The sequence below is a fragment of the Pelobates fuscus genome, chromosome 1 (assembly GCF_036172605.1).
Source record: "Pelobates fuscus isolate aPelFus1 chromosome 1, aPelFus1.pri, whole genome shotgun sequence".
Lineage (NCBI taxonomy): Eukaryota > Metazoa > Chordata > Amphibia > Anura > Pelobatidae > Pelobates > Pelobates fuscus.
In genome coordinates this window covers 397,591,627-397,609,225 of record NC_086317.1, presented here as the reverse complement: position 1 = coordinate 397,609,225, position 17,599 = coordinate 397,591,627, and the positions used below count along the sequence as shown (strand labels likewise).

The following is a 17,599-nucleotide window of genomic DNA, read 5'->3' as shown; positions in this document are numbered from 1 at the left end:
GTTACCTCCACCCAGTACTACCTATACTCCACCTTTTTTGCCTAACCTTTTTGTGCACTTTCTATCCGTGACCCATCTGCAATGCCTTTTATTTTTTACATTATGATCACGAGGGTAGGGTTTTAGTGCTTCTGTGCACTAATGGATTAAATTTCGCCCTATTTGTCAACTTTTACTCACTTCTCCTCATTCTACCAGACAGTTTAACATTCATTCAACAAAGTACATAAACTGAGAGATCTTCAGTACTGAAAAGGACTTTATGGAGATAGGGGAAGTGCTCTCTGGTTCACTGCCAGTTATGTAGCTAAACTTGGCTACAATCCATTTCTCAACTGTCATTGTACGTTGAAGAAGTTCGTGGAACCCCTCGTGTCTTTGATTAAAAAAAAAGATTATAAGGGCAGTAAATGGATCCCTACAGCATGTTCCTTGCATAGTTCAATGGGCTGGTTTGTCAAAAGGCAGACATCATTATATTATGAGAAGATGTAAGCAATTATGTGTTAATTCTCAATTTGGAAGACATTTCTGCATGGTCGTGGTTATGGTCTCCTGTATATACCATAAACTTACCATATTTCACTAAGTGGGTCATTGAGATAGGTCTGCAATGAAAAAAGATATAAAACATGCTAGTAAGGTATAGAGAGGGTTTAAGGGAAGCCGAAAGTACTAAGAAGAGAAGTAAAGAGACAAGTGCTAAAAGCCAGGAAGTGGTGACGATTGTCACGTAACAAAGCCCTATCAGTCTCATACAGAGTATGTTCTTTCCCCTCGGTGCCTGGTGGTGAGACTGGCTGCGAAGTCGACAGAGAAACATATTGAAAAAGATCCGTTTATCTACTGTATCCTATCGCTGAACTTCTGAGCAATCAGCTATGATAAATCTTCAGTCTGCCACACACTAATCCTTCTTCCTGTTCAACTTTACTCGGTAAGTGTCAACTTTGCTTGAGGTACTCTCTGAAAATGTATAAGATGTAGCAGTAAAGATATAATTACAATGCGACTAGATAATTCAGGGCTGCATGGTTTGACTAACAGTTAACAGTCCCCATGGAATCTGATGTACAATTATATAGGTAGACATATAGCACAGTCACATATAGCTCATCCCGACCAATATTTAATGTTGCATGCTTGCTGTGATGTACCAGGGTAGCAGAGTGATAAAATTTTAAGGGGGGGGGCACACGGAGAACATAAAGCAGAGGTGACGCTTTTATTAAACAACTAAATAGACTTAAAGAGCAAGCTTTCAAGACCGCTTTCAAAAGGCCTGCTTGGTCCTTTGAGCTTATGATTTAAATATTGTGTTGTAAAATAGCCTTTAACCTATTTATGACCAGGTAGCTTGCAACTCACATTACATCCTGTTCAGCCGTTGCATTTAAAAGGTTAAAATGAATCCCCCAATTTTTTGGGAAACACATACAAGCCCTTTAATTACCATATTATTTTAATATGTCTGCATTTGTAGTGAAAAGCTTATTTTTTTTAATTGACGTTTCGTCTTAAAACAAATGTTTCCTCAGTTTGTTGCTTGTTACAAAGTTATTAAATGAGTTTATCTCCATATGGTATTTACATTTAGAAACAAGAGTTAGAATTATTTATGATACGGAGTTTGATTATAAAAGTCAGAATTTCACAATTAATGCTTCTTATTCTTCTAGTAGTCATTACTGGTGTAACCACTGAAAGAGTTAACATGCAGTGTCAGCTGTTTCCCCCCCAACCATATTACTGGACAAAGCCTTCTCTCTGCTTTAGCTTTCATGGTTGTATGTATGTCATCTAATATGACAGTGCGGTATAAAGTTTCCTTGCTGCTGGGGCTTCACTGCACACTGGGAAATAATTACCGTACTTCTTACTTTAACCTCTTAAGGACACATGACATGTCATGATTCCCTTTTATTCCAGACGTTTGGTCCTTAAGGGGTTAAACTGAGAAAGATGTGTTTGCTGAACCCCTCGTGACAGTGACTCTTTGACCACATGGGGACTATAGGGTGACTAATGACAGGGTAACTAAAAAAATCTTATTAGAATTCACCCTTTTCTCCATCCATATACATACAATCTGCAAATATCCTCTTCTTTATGGAAGCATTTCAGTTGACTCTTAAATGAAACCATCACTTTTCTGGAAAAGTAAATTATTTAAAAAAAAAAAACACCTATAACTTGCTTTAACATTTTTTTTTTTTATGTGATGTTCTGTTTTTTTTGTAGTTTTAGTAATTGATGCTAGAATTCAGTTCAGTCCTGGCACAGGCAGGGCACATATGGCAATGGAATAGGAGAAACAGGAACATTATAAGAAGTGTTGTGTTCTAAGTGGAGTAGTCGCCATAGAAACCAGTAGAACCGGCAGGCAGGTTGCATTGGTGACTCCTGCCATTTTTTCCACACTGAGTTTCTGACAAACTACACTTTTGTGAATAACCTTGCATGCATACCATGCACTCTTTATATATAATATACTGTTGTTAGTACATCTAACAATCAATCTTCTCTATGTTGTTTGTTCTTTTGTTGTGTAATTTTACGACACTCTTACACCCTCTTTAGATTCTCAAGTTTGTTTGAGCAGGGCCTACGTCACCTCTTTATGCTTTTATACAGAATTTGCTTTGTCACAGTTACTTGTAAATGTTGTTTACAAATATTAAAATAGAGCATTAAATCAAATCTGTCACTGTCTGGGGTCTTTGCATAATTTGCAAAGACCATAGACAGTAACATTGCCGATTTGGTCCAGTGGCCTGTTGGGGGAGAGGGGTGGCAGGCGAAGTTAAGTTTGCAGCATTGAGGTCTATGGAGGAGACTGCGTGATTCTTCTTAGAAAGAGCTTTATTTCCCTACAGTGGTCGCTAGTGACAGCTGGGGTAAATGACAAGTCTTGACTGCGGTATCTGCGGCTAGTCTCAAGCTTTGTTAGATGTAGGAAAAATACTGGGACAAAGTAGTCCTTAGTCCCTTTGTCTCAGTATATCTTTTGACTGGGTTGGATTCCAACACTGTTAAACAGAATATTTCATAAAGAGTCTATCGTGAAATACTCACTTTGGAGGGGGGTTGTCTGCTTTAATAATAACAGAGATTACGTGCATTCTAAGGTTAAATGTCCATAATGCAGTCATAATTAGATATCATTACTCTTAGAAGATCATATACCGTAAGTGGACAAAATAGACCAATGAACCTTTATACTCTGGCGGTCTCTTACATATAAATGAAGAAAATAACCGAGAGGGTCTTCTGTCTTAGATTACATGAAAAATATTGTATGTTTATTACGGCACAACTGAGGTCCTAAAGCCGAGTTTTAAATCTGCTAAGGGTTTATTCTTGAAGAGACGTCTGTATTGATATATATTTAAATCACACTCAAGTAACATGTTCTTAATGCAATATGTCTGTCACTTCTCTGTCACATTTGACCACAGAAACCCCCCCCCCCATAGAAAATCACCTTTTCTTTTAACTTTACAAAATTACAAAAATTACCAAATGACATCACTTCCCCAGTCAGTCCAAGCACATCCAAGGTACATATTGTTTAATTTCTCCTCTTTCATTGCTGACTGTCAGGTGCAAAGAAGAGTGCTTTTTAATAATGATTGACAGGAAGCAAAATTGAAGCCACCCAGTTCAGGATAAAAAGATGGGGATTTTATATTTATTTTATATTTCATGCCCCACAAATGCCCCACAAATACATATTTGTTAAATATAGCGGATATGTAAACATTAAAAAGTCTTGGGAAGGGGGCGGGGCCGGGCGGCCATGCTAGCAGGCTGCAAGTCACTATGGCTCCTGAGGAATCCAGCTAATATTGGGTATATACCCACCTAACTCAGCTTGGAATACCCTGGAAGTTCGTGGTACATGGTCCTGGAGTGTCCCGGTGCAGCTAGAGCACCTGATATCGGATGATTCTGGGTCCTCGTGAGATACTCTGGGGCTTGGGGACTAATACCTACCCGGGAGGGGAGTGGGGCGGACGGACGCTGCCTCGCTTTCCGTCCCAGCTATGGAGAACCACAAAGCGGCTGGTGCCCCCCCCAGGCCCCATTCACCCCCCCTTGGACCGGCAGGGGTTATCCCGGTCCCCATCAGGCAAGCAAACATCTTTACAGCGCTCCTGGGCGACTCAACGTCGACCATAACCAGCTACCATGCGGCCTCATCAAAATGGCTGACAGCGACGCAACTAACTCACAGGCCGCTGGGGATGACCGACCCTATGGCGCGCTGAAACAGAACTAGTCAACTCACAGCCGAAGCTCTGATCACTCCTGACATACTGAGGGAGTCAAGAGGGGAGTACGGCAGCCTGCATTTCTACTGCCTACCTACACTACAGCGGCAACCCCGAAGAAGGCTCAGTGCCTGCCCCTACTAAGCACGCATTACCAGCACTTCCCATAACCAAGACCACAGATCATCACTGTGGGAGCACCCAGAGGGGGCATCCCCATACACCAACTCCGTCATACCACTGCCCACACCTGGACACTGGAGCCCGACAGGCACCGCACCCGTGCTCACCTGATGGCCAGGCAATATGCCCACGGAGACTCGCAAACACGGTGCACTGTGATGGGTCTTTGGTACTCAGTGGGCCTCTTGGGTGCCCTGTGGGGACTATATCCATGCCTGGGAATGGGATGCCTCTTAGTACCTCTCATGATGCCACAACCAACGGCGACCCCGGCTTTTCACGACAGAAGGCATCTGGGGTTCACACCGCAGAACTTACCACCGACAGCATCAACAGAAGACACCCTGGCTGTATTCACTGCTCAATGGACATCTCTGCTATTACTGTCATAATTCCTGTTATAGTAACTATCGGTTTTATTACCCTGATTAAAGTAAATGACAACCCAGTATGCCATAGTCTGCCTGGTGGCACCTTGCTTAAACACTTATCCTAGCTAAGCTTTCATTTCATAAAAGTGTCTGTATCCATATCTGTCTTTTATAGAAATTTAAATAACCACACACACAATCTCAGGTCTCACACAAACTCCTAATACAATGCCTCAAAATGTGCAGTAACTCTACCTAAAGTTAGCAACGCCATGTAACGTGTTTATTAGTATGAGGCTTAGTGAGCGTTGGAGTTCACCGTGACACTCGGTTTAAACCTGATTAGCACATCAGACAACCGAGACCAGTGGTCCCATTTTTATTTGTTGTACGTTATTTTATTTTGTTTTTGTAGCCGCCAGCTATGTAGCCTAACTAAACCCTTAAGAAAACGTTTCCTGGTGGGCATACAGTCACAAGCTGTCATTGTGTCGTCACTAGCCGAGTTCTTATTAGATTGTTTGAATTATCGTTTGACACAGACTGCTCTGCTATGTCATTACTATATACAAAAAACAGTGTAAATCTTCTCTCTAGATAATGTATGTAATCTCATAATGCTTTATACTGCAGCTGAACTTTTATAATGTCCATGCAAGTCTGTTAGTCTGCACTGCAAAAATAAAGAATAAAAAAAAATAAAAAAAAAATAAAAAAAATAAAGATATTATTTTTATCTACTCAAACAAAAAAAAAATGAAGAATAATCACAATAGTATAACATCGTGTAGGAGAGCAATCTCCCACAATCCCATAGATTTGGACTTTCTCAGTGTAGTTAAAAACAGGCACATCAGAATGCCTTTTCTGGCAGTATTGGAGGGGGAGATTTTGCTCTCTTCACGGGGTCCTAGACTCCTTTATATTTGAGAGGCTTCAATGGAATCATATGAAAGAACTGAAAAAAACAGCGCCAACAAATTCCGCACAATGGGTGGACTAACAAACTCGTAATTGTAATCAGACAAGTTGGACGGACAGAAACAGAGGGGTTGAGGGCCCTGATCAATGAGCTTACATGCTAGAGGGAGTGGGCAGATTGAGTTAGGAGTAGAAAACAAAGTAGGTAATTGCTGGCATTTGGTTATGCACATGTAACTTAAGGTTGCACTTTAGCATTTCGATCAAGTTGAGGTCTGGACTTTGACTGGGCTGCCCAAACATCTCTACCTTTGTCTAGTCTATCCAAAGGACACTGTTTCAGAAGTCATGCTGCCATATCTTTTTTTTATAGAGAGAAGAGGCTTTCTCCTGGCAACCCTTCCAAACAAGCCATGCTTGTTCAGTCTTTTTCTAATTGTACTGTTATGAACTTTAATATTTAACATGCTAACTGAGGCCTGTAGAGTCTGAGATGTAACTCTTTTTTTTGCAAACTCTCTGAGCATTGCACAGTTTGATCTTGGGATGAATTTGTTGGGATGTCTACTACTGGGAAGATTTGCAACTGTCTTGAATGCTTTCCACTTTTGATTAATATTTCTCATTGTTGGATGATGGACTTTAAATTGTCTGGAAATGGAATGACAATTGCTTCTCCTGGTCATTCTGTTAACACACACCTGAATGCTCCAGACTGGCAAATTGCCTAAACTTCTGCTTTTTTAGATGTGGTAACAATTGCTGATGATCAGTTAATCAAGGCCATTTGATTAGCAGCACCTCTCTGCTATGTAGCCTCTTAATTCCCAATGTAGCTGTAGGGGTGTACTTAGTTTTTGACAGATGGCTTTATCATTTTGGCTTTATTTTTGTTAAATAAATCATGACACAAAGTAATATCTCATGTGTTGTTTTTTCATCTGAGCTTGTATTTATCTAATTTTAAGACCTGCCAAGAAACAGATGATTGTTATTTTGTCCTGAAAGGTAAACCAATAGAATTCAAAGAGGGTGTACTTCTTCCACTCTACAAAACTATTTCTCAGAACAGCCAGTTTAGTCTATTACACAGATTTATATAAGATATGTTAAAATCAAATGGCACAGTCATCACAAATTGTAATTATCAGATATGTCACTTCATGGGGTACTACTCACCCCAGCAGCGGTAGAAGCATGATAGACCGGCCTTTTGTGGTTCTTCTACTCCAGTCCCAAAATCCTCTCGCAAATGTGCATATGATGTCATGCTGATGTCAAGCACGCAAGTCCAGAAATCATGTGACTACTTTTAGCCTATCAGAATGGCTCTCGGGGTATTTAGACTCATTTTCATGTATTTTTAGTATCCTGTTGTGGTTTTCAGTTTGGTTATCTGGGAGCATGTTATTTCTATTGAATCTTATGTATTTTGACTTTGGCTTGCTCTATTCTCACTTCTGTATCCCTTGACTCCTGTTTTGTCTATGGTTTACATACATTGTTTCCCCCTGATTTCGTCCTGTCCTGAATGATTCTATATTAAATCCAGTCCTTTTAAGTTTTGGTAATATGTTTTAGGGTTTCTCTTGTTTATTATATTTGTTACTTAAGTTCTGCGTGTTTGTTACTTAAGTTCTGACAAGATAGCATTTTAAAAACTACAGTTAATTTCTATATATATGCAAAAATAAGTATTCGAGTTAGCCGTTCTTTTCTGTAGCAATAGTGGACATTCAACATATTTGTAGAGTTCACAGAATGTTTGTGCAAAGGAAAATGAGAATTCTCTGAGCAGATCAATGCTTGTGATAGGTTGCTAAATTTATATTATCTCTGCAGTTTCAGCAACAGAGTATTTTAAGTGTTAACTTTAAGTGCTACTAATATTGCTGCCTTAACATCTTGGCTAGTTGAGTCATAGCAGCAGCGTAGAGTAAGACTTTTTATATCTGTACACTGAATGGTAGATAACCTGTTTTGAAATAATACTTCCAGCAGCCATCTCTAACTGACTCTCTGATCATGACAATGTCAGTTTGACCCAGTGACCTGTATGTTTCCCATGGTTCCCATATCTTTATCCAGTACAGCTGCTTTAGGATGAACTGTACTGCATAGTGGTGAAGGATTACTATATGGACAAACAGGGTCAGTGCAAGACTAGTTTGCGCCTAGGCAAAACCAGCTACTTGCACCTCCTCCAAAAAAAATATAAAAAAAATCCTATTGCCAACTTTGTGTGTCTCTTTCTTCTCCCATACCCTTTGTGTCTATTTTTGTCCCTAATTCTCATTTGTGTGTTTCTTTTTCCCTTGCCAAGCCTCTCTGTGTGTCTCTTCCCCAGCCCCTTTGTGTGTCTCTTTTCCCCCTAGCCCCTTTGTGTGTCTCTTTGTTCCCCCAGACCCTCTGTATGTCTTGTCCCACCCTCAGCCCTCTGTGTGCCTCTTGCCTCGCTCAGCCCTTTGTTCCTCTCATCCCCCTCTGCTCTTTGTGTGCCCCTCCATCTCCAAAGCCCTCCGTGTGCCTTGCCTTCTCCCTCAGCTCTCTGTGTGTGTCTCCCCTCCCCTCAGCAGTCTGTGTGCCTCTCCTCCCCTCCAGCAATCTGGGTGCCTCTTCTTCCCTCCCCCAGCTCTCTGTAAGTCTCCCCCTCCGCTGGGGGTCTCTTCTACATGTGCCAGCTCACCTTTCTTCTTCATGTAGTGTGGTTGAGCCGCAGACCGCCCTGGAGGAGCTGCCTCCACCAGGACTGACAGGAACTGCTCACAAGAAGTACCAATGCTTCTTGTTATACCATGTAGGGAATACAGAAGCGTCTTTACCGCCGTCTGCGGCTCAGTCACGCTACATGGAATAGAGAAAAAAAGTGGAAAACACCTTCAAATAAGCATGTTATCAATACAACCTGGAGAATATATCCAGAATATGAATATTCAATATGAGAATATAGTGCAATCTGAAATAATAAAAATATATATCATAGCGTAATACAGTTTAAGTAAAATAATGGGAGTGTAAAGCTAGATATTAAACTCACAAACGAAAATGCAAATCAGGCCTCTCACCCCCCTGGGGTATATAAGTATATGTCTTGATAGTAGATCAAAAACGAAGTATGTCTTAAAGAAATGGATAAAAAGAGCCATACATGGTGAAGTATGTATAAAATAGTACAAAAAATATTTATTGGGAGCACTTACAGACATAAAATGGTAGTAGGCATATCTCCACTCTCAGTGGAACTGGATGGCAGTGTAGAAATAGACAGCACAAATCCAATTCGAAGTAGTAGAGAGCAGGAACAATAAATCAGCATACAATAAAATTAAAATATAAATTAAAATAACAAGCAGTAAAGTCCAATATCCAACGCGTTTCGTCCAGGTAAGTAAAGGACTTCTTCAGGGATATGTAGAAAATCATCCATGGAGGAGCTTCTTATACCAGTCGCAATCTTCTTTCATGCCGTTCACCGGCAGCGTGCGTTCCAGGTTGGAACGCAAGAGGGAACTTCCTGTATCGTCCGTCTTTCAAATTGCGCATGCGTGAAAAGACAAAGTTCTATGCGCTCGAGAATCAAGCGCATTAGTGCGCATGCGTGAGGTCTGAATAAAGAGAAAATGTACACAGCAGGCGAACATGTCGCCATATAGATAAATACTATGATCCACATACTATGAAAAAACTATTTAAGCGAACAGCAACTAGAATAGGAATAAAGGAGTATATATGAAGCCAATAACAAATAAATATGGCTGTTAGATCGTTACCAGAATAGATGGATGTATATTTAAAGACAAAGACATTATTTTAAACATGTATTTAAAGACTAAGGTATTATATTGAACATACCTAGAGAAATAAAAAATAAAATATAGAAATAAAATACAGCACCTAATACAGAAACCTAATGAAGAAAAAATTTTGACACCTCAAATATAAATTCATCAAAAGGTGAAGAATCAATTCAAAGCTTGTCCAGTCAAACAGAAAACTACATTACTGCAGATTTTCTAAAACAGTGCTTAGAAGAGCAACTGGTAGCAATAACAGTCGAATTTAATAAAAATACAGCCGAGACAAAAAAACAATTCTTAAAAATATTGGAACAACTAAAGCAAAGCGAAGATAAAATCACTGCTTTAGAACTTGAAAGCAGAACATACAAAGAACAAAATGATCAACTGAATAAGCAAGTGAGACAAATAGAAGAAAAACTAGGAGACCTAGAAGACCGGTCAAGAAGAAATAATTTGAGATTAAGAAATGTCTCAGAAGCTGTAACACAAGATAAAATACCTGAGTATTTGGATACTCTATGGGCAACACTTAATTTAGATTTGCTGACCCTAAATACCAAAATGGAGAGATATCATCGTTTAAACAAACCCAGAACAGCTCCGCAACATTCACCGCGAGATATAATAATCCATTTTCAGTCCTTCCAGTTTAAAGAAGCAATATTATACGCATTTAGAAAAAAACAGATTAATACAGAAAAGTTTGGTGATATCAAGATATTTCAGGACTTATCTTTCTACACTAGACAACAAAGAAAGAAATACACGTCAGTTACAAATACACTAAGAAATTCAAATATCAAATACTCCTGGATCTACCCCTGTAAAATAAAAATTATCACAGAAGGAATAACTGAGATATTCACGACTCCATCCCAGATTGAAGAATGGATAAAGAAGAAAGAGAAATAACTCAATAAAGAGGGCAGGGAGAAGAAAAAAAAAAGAAAAGAAAAAGGGAAGAGAGATGAGCGGGAGAGAGAGGGAAGAAGAGGGAAGAAGGAAGCTGCTGGAGATCAACAGAAGAAGAAAAAATCAGTTGACCCAAAGACATTTAGAAACTTCTAAAGGACGCTGAAATATATAAAAACAAAATATTTAAAAGCACAAAATAGACTGTACTCAAAAGGAAGAAAGCAACTAGAAGAAAAGGGGGGAAGAAAGAAGAAAAAAGTGAAAAAACTTCTGGACTTAAACCTCTCTTCTTTTTTTTTTTTTTTTTTTTTTTTTTTTTTTTTTAAGTGGGGAAAAGCACACGATATTAAGTAGGATATATTAAAATTTAGGAAGAATGGCGCACTTAGAAACACAACTTGCACACTAACAGAATGAAATAGAATGAATGATAGAAATATTGTGATATACACAGGGATAGCACAAGATGGAACTCACAGTTAAAAAGGAAAAGCGATTTAGGCAAAGTAACTTACACGATATTAAATAAGAAACATTAAAGTCAATGAAGAGGAAAGGAACACTCAGATATATAATCTGCATAATAACAATTAGAAAGAATTAAAATACTCAAGGCCCTTTAAATCACAAAAGAGGTGTACCAATTAAAAGAGTACTGAAATACAATATAAGGTGGGGAGGGGAGGGGAAGAAGGGAAAAAAAAATGAGAGGTGTGTAAATTAAATGTATATAGGAGAGGGAAGGAGAGGGGATTGGGAATAGAAGATAAGTATAGCAATATAGAAGTTTTGTTTTGTTTAAGAGCTATAAGAACAACAGCGAAAAATTAAAAGGGTCTAAATGACAAAAAGAAACAAAGAGATGTGTGGTTCCAGATTAGTAGGGAAATAAGGTAAAACGGGGAAATAGAAAATAATCTAGTAAGAAAAAGTAAGATAATCTCCAGAGTGTTTTTTTTTTTTTTTTTTTTTTTTTCCCTCACCCTCTTTCGACCCCTTATCCCTCTCATCAAGGAAAAATAGCAGAGTAAAAGTAAATACTTTAGAGAGTAGTAGGAAGAGTGGGAGTGATGAGTGTTGAGAAGAGAGAGAAAAAGGGAAAATGAAAAGTCTCAGGTGGGCTCCTCCAAACCCGAGAAACAGCCTCCCCTGCTGTAACCTGGAAAAGGTTTTTAGTGGATAGTAAGATCCACTTAGAAAAGTGTTTTTTGACTCTCTTTAGAGTCTTGGAATGAGTGGAAATACACTCCAAGTGCTGAAGATACTTGTAGATATTTTAGTTATGTATTGTAATGTCAAGTGTTTGTCAAGTGTTTGTATTGTATTGTATTGTTCACGAGAGCTCAGTAGATTAATTAAAACAAAAAAATCTTCGGAAAATGGTTAAAATAATTACGTTAAATATTCAAGGTTTAAATATCCCCCAAAAAAGACAAGCTTTCCAAGATTACTTAAAAAAAGAACAGGTTCAAATTGCTATGATCCAAGAGACACACTGGCGGAAACAGGATGAAAAACGATGGAATAGCAGGTCCTTCCCCTTAAAAATTTGTTCCTCTAGAGAGGAGGGAAAAAAAGGAGGAGTAGCAATATTTTTTGCAAAAGATCTAAAAATAAACACAAAATATATGGAAACAGATTTGGAGGGGAGATATATTATTTTAGTAGTTACAATAGAAGATGAACTCTTCACCCTAATCAATGTATACTTGCCTAATAAAAATCCCGTATGCCTATTGAGAAAAATATTAAATAAGGTTGAAAAAGTAGCAGTGGGAATAAAGATATATGCAGGAGACTTTAATAGCATACAAGATCCATCATTAGATAAGTTCTCAGAAAAAAAAAATAATAATTGGGATAAACAAGTATTAAAAAACGCAAGGAACTTCAGTAATGTGATAAAAAGAGAAGGTCTATTTGATATATGGAGACTCAATAATCCCACAGTAAAAGAGTTTACATTTTATTCCTGGCCCCACGATTCGTATTCTAGAATAGATCTTATCTTTGGAGATTTAAAACTGATAGAAAGAATACATAAAATAGAAAATAAAACAGTAATATGGTCAGACCACAATAGCGTGTGCCTGGAATTAAAAAGCAATAGATCTAAGTGCTGTAAGTATACAACCTGGAGGTTAGATGAATCAATACTGGCAGAAAAAGAATATAAAGACTATATAGATAAAATGACTACTTGCTATTTTGAAGAAAATAATAACGGACAAGTGGAGAATGATACCTTATGGTGCTCATTCAAGGCAGTAATAAGGGGACATTGCATAATGCTCAATAAATTAAAGAGAAAAAAAAAAGGTGTAAATGTACAAGATCTCTACATTGAATTATATAATTTAAATAAAATAAACAATGCAAAACCAAGTAAGGAGAATCAACTAAAAATAGAGAAGATTAAATCCGAGATACAGGAAAAAATTTATGAAAAAATTAAAATAAATATGCATAAACTTAAAATTAAATATTATCATAAATCCAATAGAGCAGACAAAATCATGTCGAATATGTTGAAAAAAAAAAACACATCAAATAAGGTTGACAAAATAATAACTAATGATATCATCTCCCTTCTTCCAGAACACATAGGTAAAGCATTCAATGAGTATTATGCCAACTTATATAGTCAATCAACAATCACTTCTTCAGAAAAAATAAAAAGATATATTAAAACAGCAAAATTGAATAAAATAACAGAAATACAAGTAAAAAAGTTAAATAAAGAAATTACAGAAGAAGAGATTAATATAATAATAGATAGATTAGAAACCTACAAAACCCCAGGCCCAGATGGATTTGGAAACAAATTTTATAAAGTAATGAAATCGCAACTGTTGGGTCACTTAAAAAACACCTTTAATACTGCAGTTAAGAAGGGCAGATTCCCAGAAGAAATGCTCAAAGCAAACATTCTACCTATATTGAAACCAGGGAAAGACCCAACAAAAGTACAGAGCTATCGGCCAATATCATTAATAAATGTAGATGTAAAGATATTCTCTTCTATTCTAGCCAGTAGATTAAAAGAAATAATAAATCAAATCATTCATCCTGACCAAACAGGTTTTGTCCCAGACAGAATGGCAAGCAATAACATCAGACGTCTGATAGATGCACTAGATACATCAAAGCGTAAAAAAAGTCCCATGCTGATCCTGTCTCTAGATGCCGAGAAAGCCTTTGACAGGGTCAGCTGGGACTTTATGAAGCTTACCTTAGAAGAAATGGGCATACAGGGATGGCTGTTTGACGCAATTTTGGCGCTATATAAAGATCCAATGGCGAGAACAATTGGCCCGGGCATATGCGCAGACTGGTTCAAACTGAACAACGGAACCAGACAAGGTTGTCCACTGTCTCCCCTACTGTTTATATTGACAATAGAAGTACTAGCTAATAGAATTAGAAACAACGAAAACATCAAGGGTTATACAGTAGGACAGAGAGAATTGAAAATTTCCCTTTATGCTGATGACACCATTCTTTTTCTAAATAACCCGTCAACATCAATAGTAAACGCAATGGCGGAAATTGAAATGTATAGTTCAGTATCAAACTATAAATTGAATAAAACAAAATCAATAGCTATATACAATAATATATCAAGTCAAGAAATAGATCTTTACCAAAAGACTTATAATTTTATAAAAGCTAAAACGTTCTCATACTTAGGAATAAAAATATGCAAAAATCCAAAAAATATTATGCGAACAAATTTTATGGACCTCTTAAAAGAAACAAATAAGAATTTGAAAGAATGGAAAAAAATAGAAGTATCTTGGGGAGGAAGAATTAACATCTTGAAATCATACGTTCTACCAAAATGGATTTACATTTTTAGAATGATTCCTTTAAGCATCCCGAATGAATGGCTGACAATGGTCAATACTTCCTTTTCTAGTTTCGTATGGCAAGGAAAGAAACCCAGAATCAAAAACGGAATATTATCAAAAGGACTAAAGAAGGGAGGTTTGGGATATCCAAACATAAGAAAATATTATGAAGCAGGGATCATAATGCATGCCATGACTACCCAGATAAATCAAAATAAAGAGGAAATATGGTGGTGGTCAGAAATAGAATCAAGTCAATTAAACGACTCCCTAAACCTAGTCTGGAAGAATAAAAAAGATAACTTCTTTAGATCATATATTCTAGACCAGATTATTCCAGTCTGGCAAAAGATAAGGAAGAAAATTGATTTAACCAATAAAATATTTGACTTCCAAACAATAGACATAATAGAAGCAAATATAGAGAACATCTCCTTAAAAACATGGAAGGAAAAGGGAATAAATACAATAAAAGAACTGATTAAGGAGGGCAAAATCAAACCCTATAAAATATTCATAGAAGAGTTTAAGGTTCCTGTAAATGAAGTATATACCTACCTTAGAGTAAAACATTTTCTGGAGAAAGTTGAGATTGTAAAAGATGGTAAGATATATGAAATTTTAAAATCAATGTTACATCATAATAAAATAAAGCAAATGTTCTCTAGCTGTACTAGAATGTTGGAACAAAAGGAGGACTTAGCCCTCCCCAATGCTATAAAAAAATGGAACATGGAACTAAAAATAAATATAGAAGTAAATGAATGGTTACTCAATATACAAAAAATCAGTAAATTTGTCCACTCCTTTATATTAATAGAAACACACTTTAAGCTAGTTCACAAATGGTATATGACTCCAACCAAAATAGTTAAATTTGATTCACTTAAGGATGCGAAATGCTGGAGGTGTAGAGAGGAAAAAGGAGACTACATTCACATGTGGTGGTCCTGTAGACAAGTGACTGTTGTCTGGCAGTGGGCTCAACTTATCATCCACACACTTTGTGGTGTTGAAATACCTCTAAAACCAGAATCAATGCTATTACATTATCAATGGCCAAAATTAAATAAAATAAATCAATTTTTAATTATTCATTGCTTAATAGCATGTAAAATAATAATAGCAAGAAATTGGAAGGGAAATACCGTCTTTAATATAAAGTTGATAATAATACAGATGATCTACCAAATTAAGATGGAAAAGGATCACTGCAGGACTCTGGATGATAATTTGAGCCTATGGTCAATTTGGGAAGAAAAACTAATAAAAATGTAAAGGTAATGAGATTACCATCTGGAAAAAGTAATAGAAATTGGTAATATGATGAGCTCTCGTGAGGGAGGGGGGGAAGTCTTTGTGTCTATGTGTATGAATATTTTTTATAGATATTGTGTATGAATGTCTTTATGTACTTTTTTGTAAAAGATTTATGGTGATAAACCCAATAAAAAGAATATAAAAAAAAAAAAAAAAAAGAAATAAAATACAGCAAAAATAATACTATCAAAGATGATAGCAACAAAGCCAAATATAAATACAATAATATAATAAAATGAATAGTTTTATGTAAATGAGAGAAAAAGGAAAATTACCATATCTAAAAAATGATAAAAAATCTAATATAGTGTTCTAATAGAATGCTAGATAAGGCCCTGTAGGTCTATTTCAGCATTAAGACCACAGTGTAATGTTCTTAAAGTGTATATCCAGAAAGCTTCTTGGCGGATTAGTTCTTGGAGTTTATCTCCTCCCCTACATCCTAAGGTGACATGTTCTATGCCAAAGGCTTGGAAATTTTCCCACCGAAAAAGTGGACACGTACTGCAATGTTTTGGAACACTATGATCGAGTTTACCCTTTTTGATGTTATTAAAGTGTTCTAAAAGTCTGATGTGGAGTTTTCTAGTGGTGCGGCCCACATATTGGGCTCCGCACCCACATTGGAGTAAATAGATCACAAAGATGGTCGAACATTGGATGTGTTTCTTAATAAGATATGTTTTAGTAGTTTGAGTACTTGTAAAATTGATAATCTTTCTCTTTTGATATTTGCACGTAGAACAATGTCCACAGCTATAAAAGCCCTTTACAGGTTGTAGAAAAGAGCCAGCTGAGGATGCAGGATATACGGGAAGGAGACTAGGGGCCAGCTTATTTTTAAGATTAGCTGCTCGTTTATATATAATTGTAGGTCTATTAGGAATAATGTCTCTCAATATATTGTCTTTTTGTAAAATGTACCAATATTTATTTAAGATTTTCTTAATATGTTTGGCTTGTGAGTTGTATTGAGTTATAAATGCAAACTGAAAATTCTTCTTTTGAGTATCTATATTTCTATTAGTTTGTTTCTTGGATCGGTATTGTAAAAATTGTGATCTATCAGTATCCAATATATTCTGTATATCTAAGTCAATTTGGTCCTGATTGTAGCCCTTTTCTAAATATCGTGTTTTAATTAACTTAGCTTGTTGTAAAAATATATTATCGTCCGAGCAGTTTCTCCTAAGGCGGATAAGCTGACTTCTAGGTACATTGGAAAGCCAAGGGGGATAATGAGCACTAGACAAATCTATGGCGGTGTTACAATCAGTAGGTTTAAAAAATGTCTTAGTCTTCAGTTGATTATGTTCTATGTAAATAGTAAGATCCAAAAAGTCCAAAGAAGTTGGACTCATATTATATGTAAATTTGAGGTTATAATCATTAGAATTAATGTATTCAAAAAAGAGTTTCAAACTGTCGGCAGAGCCCTCCCATACAAGTAGAACGTCATCTATGTAGCGTCGCCATAGGACCAAAGTGCCCCCTGCATGTGCTCCAAGTGAAACATGGTGTTGTTCCCAATGGGCAACATACATGTTGGCAAAACTGGGGGCAAATTTGGTACCCATGGCGACGCCACATTTCTGAAGAAAGTATTGACCGCTGAACCAGAAAAAATTCCTAGTCAATACAAATGAAATGCATAGGATCAAAAATTCTATCTGTACAGAGGAAAGAAACTTATATTGTATCAATAGGTCCTGTATAACGGAAATGCCCTTCTCGTGTGGAATATTAGAATACAGGGCTGTAATATCCGCGGTAGCTGGCAGGAGGAGCTGTACTATGTGCCATGGGCGTCCACAGGGGGGGGGGGGGGATTTTTAAGCTTGTTCTGCTATTTTTGGTGTGATTTAAAATAAACTGCAATACCGGCGCCGGCCAGTAGGTATGGAGAGAGACAGGGATAGGAAGCTGCATCTATCCCTGCTTCTCTCTGCTGAGTGTAACCGCAG

The 17,599-nt window shown here is 37.0% G+C and overlaps 1 protein-coding gene across 1 annotated transcript in view; it reads left to right on the top strand.

The window, feature by feature from the left end:
* Window positions 1-790: 790 nt before the first annotated feature.
* The window catches only part of LOC134575444 (rho GTPase-activating protein 9-like), a 100,233-nt gene continuing 83,424 nt past the window's right edge, over window positions 791-17,599 (top strand). Inside the window, exon 1 of the mRNA XM_063434773.1 lies at window positions 791-937. The gene's annotated coding sequence lies outside the window, so the exon portion shown is untranslated. The remainder of the gene's footprint in view (window positions 938-17,599) is intronic.